Source organism: Agelaius tricolor, unplaced genomic scaffold (assembly GCF_023055355.1).
Source record: "Agelaius tricolor isolate 1412-34295 unplaced genomic scaffold, bAgeTri1.0.p SCAF_2, whole genome shotgun sequence".
NCBI lineage: Eukaryota > Metazoa > Chordata > Aves > Passeriformes > Icteridae > Agelaius > Agelaius tricolor.
Genome location: NW_027269262.1, coordinates 4,942,302 through 4,951,712, shown reverse-complemented (window position 1 = coordinate 4,951,712; position 9,411 = coordinate 4,942,302). Strand labels below are relative to the sequence as shown.

The following is a 9,411-nucleotide window of genomic DNA, read 5'->3' as shown; positions in this document are numbered from 1 at the left end:
GTCTTGCAACATCCATGGAATCACTCTATCCCAGGAGTTGTCACTCCTGAGTATTTTACCAATGAAGAGTTTGCAAGAAAAACTTGCCCTTATACAGTAGCAATGAAGAAAGCAAATTAAACAGAAGCCAGGATAGGAAAACACATATTTAAGAGTCATTCTAACCACCTGAAATTCACTTCTGAGCAGTAGTAAGATTTTTGACAGTCACACACCTGGGTGTTTCTGAAACAGATTCCTCAGATCCTACATGTCCCTTCTTCTGAGGGCAAGGGGAATGGTCATTAACATCCAAGACATCTGGGGGCTCATTAAAGAGCAAGATGCAAAAGGCTGGGGGAGGGGAAAATCAGCAGTTTATTTCAGCAACAGTCACTTAAAAAAAACAACCAAAAAAACCCACCATCGTTTATAATGTAGAACTCCCTCCAAAATTAGCTTACACACTGATATAAATTGGTTTTCTTTGTGGTCTAAAATTGACTTGCAGTTCACTACTTAGTCAGAAAATAGCTACTGAAAAGCCCTGGCCTCAGAGCTTTTGGACTGTGGACTCCTTTCATCGTGTAAACAAATGCTTCAGATTTAAAGCTTTCCCATAATTGTTATGCTAACCTTGGAGCGAAACCTCTCCATTTGCATTTGAAGGAGCTAAATATTAGGCAGGAAAGAAAGTGGTCTTTTTAAAAGCATGAGAAAATGTTCCTTCTTTTTGGTCCTCAACCATCTGGGCAGGCCCTACTCCTCTCTCTCTCTCTGGCAAAGGCCGAGGGAAGGAAAAGGGGCACGGATGGTGGTAATCTTGCTGAAAGAGAATTAAGAAATTCCTTCAAAACATGAATGAATGAGACTTCCTATAGGGGAGGGGAGTCTGTGTTCCAAAGAGATGTGAAAGGTTGTAGGCAGGGGGGAGGGAACAGGGACACAAATACATCAGTGAGCTAGTGAGTGATGTAAGGAGCACCTATGTTTTATTATGGTTTTCTCTCAACATGTTCTGGAACCCAGAGCCAGATTTCTTTATAGACCCCTCGTGTGAACCCTGCAGCTAATGGAATGTTAATGTTTCCTCTTCCACCCTCTGAAGCTGAGAGGAGTCTTTGACTGCCTGTGCATGCATACTCCTATGTGCATATGTACTCAGGTGAGAGAATCACTGTGGGGGGGGGGGGGGGGGGGGGGAGGGGGGGGGGGAAGAAAAAAAAAGGGGGGGGGGGAGCAGCCACAGGTTTCAGTCCAAGTTTTGAGATACAGGAATTTCATTAAGTATTTCAGCAAGGGCAAAGAGGATAACGCTTGAATGAATAACCCATCGTTCTGAGATTTCTAGCAATACAGTTAAAATAAAAGAATTTCACAAGAGGAATCATTCTCCTTTCCAAATAGCTCTGTGTGAAGGGTCGTCCCTGTCACTGCACAGGTCAAGAGATTATTCCACTAACTGTTTAGAGTTAAAGCTGTAAGCAGTAGAATAAATATTTGATATTACCACAGTAAGCATGTAATAGCGAAAAACAAGACTGACAACCTTCTTAAAAATAATCTAGGCCAAATTATCTGCTGGCACCACTCTGCTCTTGAAGTCATGCCAGCAGGGAGTTTGCTGTTACATTTTGAGCTGCTAAAGGAAGTTATCACAACAGATTTTCTCATGACAAAAACAAAAATAATTAATTGTACTGGAAGGAAATTGAGTGAGGATTAGTAGATTATCACATGCCAGAATGACTGAGTTTCTGCTAGCTGTGTCACTGGTTTCTGTCCATTTTCCATCCACTTTCATGCAGAGCAATGGATCCACATTCATTGAGTTTTCAGCACCAGAAGCAAATCAATGGTTGAATCAGCGAGATTTCCTGCATCATGGTCATTTATAACATGAGAAATATAATTCCCTTGATATTTTCCATTACAATTACATTCAAGATTGAATTTCAGTAAAGGTTCCTGTTTCTAAAGAGAGGACAATCATTAAACACTACTTGCACATTTTACTCTTCAGATAAACTAATTGTTGTGCTTCATTCCAGAGCTGTACAGTGCCAAGCAAGAGATGTAGTCACCAGGATCAGTTCACAGAAATTTCCTGAAAGTACCAGGACCCCTTGTAAACATGATTATGAACATGGGTTAGGCCCAGGAGGAAGTCAAGAGTCACCAAAACAGTAGCCTGGCATTCATAAGCATCATCTCTCTGCTTGTGTACACAAAGTATATGAGAAATTCATCCCATAAAGGCCAAGGTATATAGTGGGATTTAAACCCACTGCAATTCTAGCTAGAGAAGTCAAACACAAGACAAAAAGCAGGCCAGATGCATCCTTGACTTCACCTGCACAAACATTGGTTGTGTACTTCACGTCTCCCAAAATTTCGCTCAGCAAGAGAGTGGACAGGTGTGAGGAAAACTAAGTATCATATATCCTAAACAAAAATGAAAAATGCAGACATAATTGTCACCAGGCCTCGGGACAAGTTCTCCTTTTTGATAACCAAAACGTAAATTATGCCTTGCCTGACTCCCAGTGAAAAGAACAACAAAATGGAAAAAAAGTGGTATTGGATTAGATTTAATTGCCATGTATGTTTTCCCTACCAACACATTGAAAAGTGTCATACAAGCTCCAGATTCTTCTTTCCTGTGGGTTGAAGTATAACACTTTTTACTGAACAAATTAGACTGCAGCAGCAAATTTCACAATTTATGAGGAAAAAACCTCCAAACATCTAAACCCTGATTTTTGTACTTTTTTTTTCTGAAATTAATAGCAGAATGAAAAACCTAGTTTACATCTACGTAGATTGCTTGTTGCCTGGACTGAGAAATATAAATGCACTCAAGCTGCCATTTTTTTAGTTGTGCTATCAGCTGCAGGGGTTCCATTTTCTTGGATATGGCAGGAATGTAAAGTCAGCTCTGCCTCATTCATGTTTCACCAACTTATCTTCAGGGGAAGCAGGAGTGGGAGGCATATTGGAACAGTGGGGATCTACCACACACCAATACCTAATTCTGATACACCTGAGCTTCAGAGTTTACAGGGGTGATGCGAGTTTCCCTTTCCATGCAAGGGGCCCCTTTTCTCTCAGACTGACATAAACCCTATCAATGCCTCCAAAAAGGTAAACATTCTATAAAAAGCTAGCAAATGTTCTAAGCCATTTTTCAGTTTTTTAGAAACTAGTTGAAATTAACTGAATGTTTATCAGCTGAATGATTGAGGTTTTGGTTCCCAAATTGTTAAACTATCACAAGCCCAAGAAGGAGGAAGCTAATAACTCCGTTGTCATTTCTTTTTATTTCCCATTTCTTCCCAACTCGTTGTTTCTGATGACTCTTGGCAATTCTAGATCAAGGTGCTGACAGTTCTCCACTCATGTGGTCATTAATAAAGCCTTTCCTGTATTTGCTAATGTACAGTTCCAGGCAAAAAGGAAATTCTTTATTTCTTGCACCAATACTCTTCCACTAGATGTGCTGTTATGAACCCATGGCTACATATATACACAAACCACAGCACAGTCACTGGCCCAAAAGCAGACATTGGCTCCTAAAACACATTTCTGCAATAGCTTTGGTGGTCAGCATGACAGTCACACTTCACACTGTCCTCTTCAGCCCACCAGGTTTCTTACCAGGCCCACCATAGAACAGCTTTAGGCACAGACCAGCCTCCCGAGTGGCAGTGAGCTGATCCTCAGGCAATTAACTGTTCCATCCTCCACTTCACATCCAGGGATAGTTTTGCCCAGATGCATTAGCCAGCTGCTCACAAACATAACAGATGCTCAGTTTGACTGGTTTTAACCCAAAAGATATAATTAGTGGCAGTTTAACATAAAGACCAAAGAAGAAAAATTTTAACAAGATTACACCTAGATAAACACTGATGTTGAACACAGAGGGCTATGTATGGTTGAAACCAGAATTTGCAACAGGCTTATAGTTGTCTTTTTTCCCAAACTGTTTCACCCTCTTTCTCCCACCAGCAAGAGAAGGATCATGGCCCCCCAAAGAAAAAAAAATACTGTCCTCATCAGGAAAGATAGATTCTCAGTATAGTTATTTCACAGAGGTAGTTGATTTTTACTGCATTACTGTACCCTTCATATAGTACCTAGTTGCTAACAAAGAGTGAAAGAACATTACTTAATTTCTGGGACTGATTTATTTTCAGTGATGCAGCCAACACATGCATCTGTTTGGACAAATTCTGAACTCTACCACCATGTGCTTTCCCATGCAGCTATTTCCTTTCTCAGTATGGTGTACAGTTGCAACCTGACACTCTACAGGATTTTCATTAGTGTATAGAGTTTATATAGAGCTAGGTTGTTCTATGAAACATATGATGAAAGAAGGAAACTCCAGTCAAAGCTGTCAAACATTGCAGTTCCAAGATAGGCTCCAAGCTCTTTATCTTGACAACTAAAGCAGGCATTCCCTTCCCAGAGAGTGACCCTACCATACTCTTCTTTTGCAGTCCCAGCTCCAAGCAACCAGAGTATGCTAGTTTTGCATAGATCCTAATTAAGAATGAATTTAACAACAGACTTTGGAATGTATTTAGAGTTCTCACATGAATTTTTTAGACATGCTTGATGCCAAATGCTCAGCATGGCATAACATACCCAGTACAACTTATACCTTTAAATTCATGCATTTTTGAAAACAACATGGGTGTATTTTCGAATTTAATCCTGACACCCGTCATCTTTTACAGAAGAGGTTCCTGCAGGGTTTTCAGTACACAGAGCAAATGGCAGAAAACAATCAAAATCCCTGTTGCTATTATAGGTGACGGACTCTTGTTGTCTAGCACTTGGCAGCTATCATGGAAGGAAAGGGACATAATTATACACACTTGAGGCTTCATTTCCTTCACAAGCACCCTTCATTAGTACTCTGGTAAATATACTTGCACATCTTCATGAAGACAAACACTGCTTTTTGCAGGATGCCTCATCGATGCTCTAATTTGTGGTGGCAAAACACATAGCAAATAATTTATCAGCTTTTTTGTGGTTTTTCCATGAACTGGGGAAGCCATGAGCCAGCTATTACCACATTATTGTTAATAGCAAGGACCAATGTGATTTCATATAGCCTGGGTTTTTCTGTTATACATAGAGACCAAAAAACTCTGCTACTGACTTTCCTTTTTCCTAGGGCAACATTTTTCATCCCCCTCTCCTCACATCTAGTTTGCATGTTCTTTGGAGCAGGAGTGTTTCTGTATGGCACTTCCCAAAAGGAATTTTGTTGAAAATGTCTCAGGGAGTCAGCCCTGAACTTCTGAAACAATTGCCTTTCCCGTCTACTGCAGACTTCATATGTGACAACAGGCAGGGCAGTAAAGACATCCACACCTCATTTAGACTCCACATCTAAAAGGGACAGAGTGAAATATGATGTATATTGTCCCATCAGGTATACAATTCACACAGATAACTTGTTTGCTGAGATTTCTTGGAGACTGATAAAACTCAGGTGCGAAAATCCCATTCTCATTAACACTTTGAAGTTCCTCACCGGCCCTTTCTATGGCTTTAAAACAGATTTTTATGATGCTATTATCTTATAGTTTTACTTTATAGACTGCTTTGCCAAGCTGTAACAGAGTAAAATTTCAGGGAGATGTCCTATCATCCCATTCTCTATTTTTCCAAAGGGCAAATAACTCTCAAAAATCCTTCTCACATGTAAAATGTAGATACTACCCCTGTCCCTCTCACACACAGACAGCATTGACATTATCAGACAGAAATATTATTTCCTCTTTTTACCACTTCATTTTCCTGCTGTAGCCCCTGTAAAATTCTGGGACATCACCAGGCTTGTAGAAGCAGCCACTCTCTCCCCTCTCTGCTCCTGTTCTCTGTTCATTCATAAATTCAGAAGTACCCTGCACAACACAAAATCCTTTTGTGGGTAATGTGATGTACATATCATTGCATTAGCCATATTTACTAAGCTATAAGCAAATTATGTTTTGCATCATAGCCGTGAAGACAAATATATTAATAGAATCAGGTACCTTTCCAACCAGATGGAAATTTGCTAATGCAATAGGAAGTTGCTTATTAAATACAATGAACTTCTGGTGTCAGGAAATACAAACTGCAAGCATCATCAGGTGAAGGGAAAATGGCTACTTTAACGATCCTACACACAGATACATAAATTTATCCTGATTAAAATAAACCCTAGTCAATACTTAGACTCTCCTAAATGGGGTTGTTTGGTTTTTTTTTAATACACATCACAATAAACTGCTAAAGAAAAGACTGTTGTCATCTATTCACAAGTCGGAAAAGAAGCTATTATGTAAGTCCTGACTTTAGACCAATACTGGAATGAAGAAAAAATCCTTTAAAGCACTCTGACATTAGCATTCTGTGCAGATGTTCTAGACCTTTCAAGCAGTGATATGATATGAGACAGGCTGTACCAATATTTTTAACCATATGAAACAAACAATGAATGGTGTTTTTACATAATTTGTGAGAAATAGCATCAAGAATGCGCAAGCTGCAAACAAGCAGAGCAAGACAATTAGCAATGCATTTACTGATATCAAGAGAAAACTTTTTTCAATAGCAATAATCAAATCCAGGATGGCAATTGGAGAACACCCTATCTTATTGATTACTCTGTTCAAACTGGTCACCGAGCAGTTACTGAGTTGTTCCAATTCTATGTCATGCCTTGCAAGAACAGGTAAGGACACAGCCTCAAAAACCTAAAATTTCACATTCCCTTGTAAGGCACATCATCCTCAAAATGGACTCATCACAACAAGGCTGCATAAATGGATACATTCAAAACTTAAAACCATGCTGAAGCTCAAAAAGTGCAAGTTACTTTCATTTAGGTGCACAAAACCAATCCATGGAAAATGCCTGGATGAAAGCATCTGTGCTTGAACTACCTGAAAAAGTATTCTGCCCAGAGAGGCACCAAAAAGGGTTAAGTAATTCCTCTTAGAATAGTCCTCCTGGCTGCCTGGATAAAGGCCACCGTGAGGTACAAACTAGGACAGTGGCATTCCATTATTAAGGCCCCACCAGTATTTCTTCTTAATGGATACTTAGCAATTTTCTAGCTCTCTTCTTGAATATTTTGTTTCAGCAGTGCTCCAAACAGCAAATATTTGCAGTGTGGATTTTCTAAGGGTTATTCTGCCTTTCAGAGGTTAAACTAAGCAAGAATATTTTTGTTCTTGGTTGCAAACAGCAGCATACAGTCCATTCAGCGTTTCTGCACAATAACCCACCTACTTTCTTCATAAAACAAATTAACATCACAAATCAATATTCAGAGGGGGTTTTGTTTTGTGCTGGTTTTAAATGACAGAACTGCTTGCCTTTCCTGTCAGAAGAATTCTACCAGAAGTGTGCATTTTCAGTCCAAGAAGCTGTCACATCAGCATATTTCGGGGAGACTATAGATGTTAGCTCGTACGCCTTCTCATCCTTCTCTGAGAACTCAACAAAACAGCCTGCCACCCACCACAGTAACCTAAGAGATAAAACACACAACAGCACTTACAGAATGAGAGGGCTTTGGAAGCAAAGCCTAATTAAAAAACACACACAATAAGACTATAGCTGAGCATCGAAGTGCAACATCATAGCAGGTAATTACGCAGAAAACAACATCCTGGTACCACAACTAGCCTGCTCCTACAGACAGCTTAACCTAACCTATGGAGCACAGTACTTCTCAGGCTTGCTGTAGGAGGCTCAGGCCCAAAGACCCACTTCCTTTAATCAAAGCTGTCATTAGTAGGTATACAGCATTTTCCAACTTCACGGTCTAGGAGCTGTAGCCTAAACAAGGCATAAGCATGAGGTTACAAACCTGCCACATGCAGTACCCTCATGGGAAGCAAGAGGTGTCTGCTGCACTTGCTCATTAGGGTGGACTAACTGGGATCCACTGAGGATTCAAAGGACCAAATAGCTGTGAAGATCAATACTATGAAATACAAGGCCACATAGTTCAGGGCTAATGCCATTCTAAAGGCTACAAGTTAATCATTAGAAAAGGACAAGGAAGAGAACCTGGGAAAACCAGGTGATCACTGGATGAAAATGAGTAACCAGTGTCATAGGGCAAGAAGAAGGAAATGAAATCCTATGGGGTTTTAATGAAAGCATATCAGTGAGATCTCTCTCAAACACCAATCTCCAACTTCACCTGTTTGAGAAAGGATCACTAAAACACCTATGGTAATGTGTTGTAAAAATTCCAGTGTAGAAATGGACTGCTAGAGGGTAAGAATACTTTGGAAAAGAGGCCAGAATGCATTAGTAACCACTGCACATCCAGCTGAAGAGACACATCCAGCTGAAGTCTGTGAGACCACCAGTAAACTGTCCTGCACTGTGTGGACAAGCCTTGTCTTTTAAAGGCTTACTCCAAGAAGTACCAACACAGACACATGGTCACTAAAACCAGCATTCTTCACATGCACATTGATACCAGATTGACTCACATCACTGGAGTCAGTGACTCACATCACTGGAGTGGTGTACATGACAGTTTCCTTCTGGGCACAAGATTCAGGTATTGCACACATGTAGGCATCACCGAGACTTCAAACCTCCAAAACATTGCAACATGCATCTGTCTTCTCTTGGCAATTATTTTCCTAAAACAGACATAATACATTTCTTTCTGTTAGCTTATGCCCACCTTTACCTGTGGAGGTATGGTTATGCAGAGAGGTAAAAGACTTCATGGCAGCTGGTGTGGAAAAAAACGTTTAGCTTTTCCTTATTTAAAAGGTCCATTAAAATTATCCCAAAGGTGAACATTCTGTGCCACTACTGCAAGATTGTTGCACCAGGATTTCAAATCCAGTGTTATCATTATGAAAAGAAATTCCAGACGTCTAGCAAAAACACAGCTTAACCAAGCAGGGTTTCTTTTACTCATTGCTGCAAAAGCAATAATGGAGAAAATGCAAATAACCCCAAAGTCAATCTTCTGTATATCATGATAGCAACTTTTTTTTTCCAAAGCTAGTAAAAGATTCAATAAATTCAGCAATTTAAAAAAGCAGTTGTTTATACTTACTACAGTATTAAAGAAATATATTTCACTTTGTATGGTTTGAAATTTTGACATCATTCTTGGCTTCAGTATCACACCCAATTAAGAAGCCCCTAGAAGAGTGAGAACAACAAGAGCCACTAAGTGTGTCACAACACAGGGTGAAGGGAAGAAGTGCTGGAAGTGGAGGCTTTTCAAAGCAAGCCTAGGAAATTGTGCTGCACAAAGAGTGCAGAATATGTTTTTTTCTCTTCCCCCCACAGCCTCCACCTCCTGCCCTGCTCCTCCTGACATACACACACATTTTATGGCCTAAGAGCCAGTGAAAAAGGGTGTGTTCTTTCAGGTTT

General features: G+C 40.0%; 1 long non-coding RNA gene across 1 annotated transcript in view; it reads left to right on the top strand.

Annotated features, from left to right (window-relative positions):
- The first annotated feature begins 931 nt into the window (after positions 1 to 931).
- LOC139601805 (uncharacterized) overlaps positions 932 to 9,411 on the top strand; it is a 31,085-nt gene continuing 22,605 nt past the window's right edge. Inside the window, exon 1 of the long non-coding RNA XR_011683028.1 lies at positions 932 to 1,144. This is a non-coding gene — a long non-coding RNA (uncharacterized lncRNA). The remainder of the gene's footprint in view (positions 1,145 to 9,411) is intronic.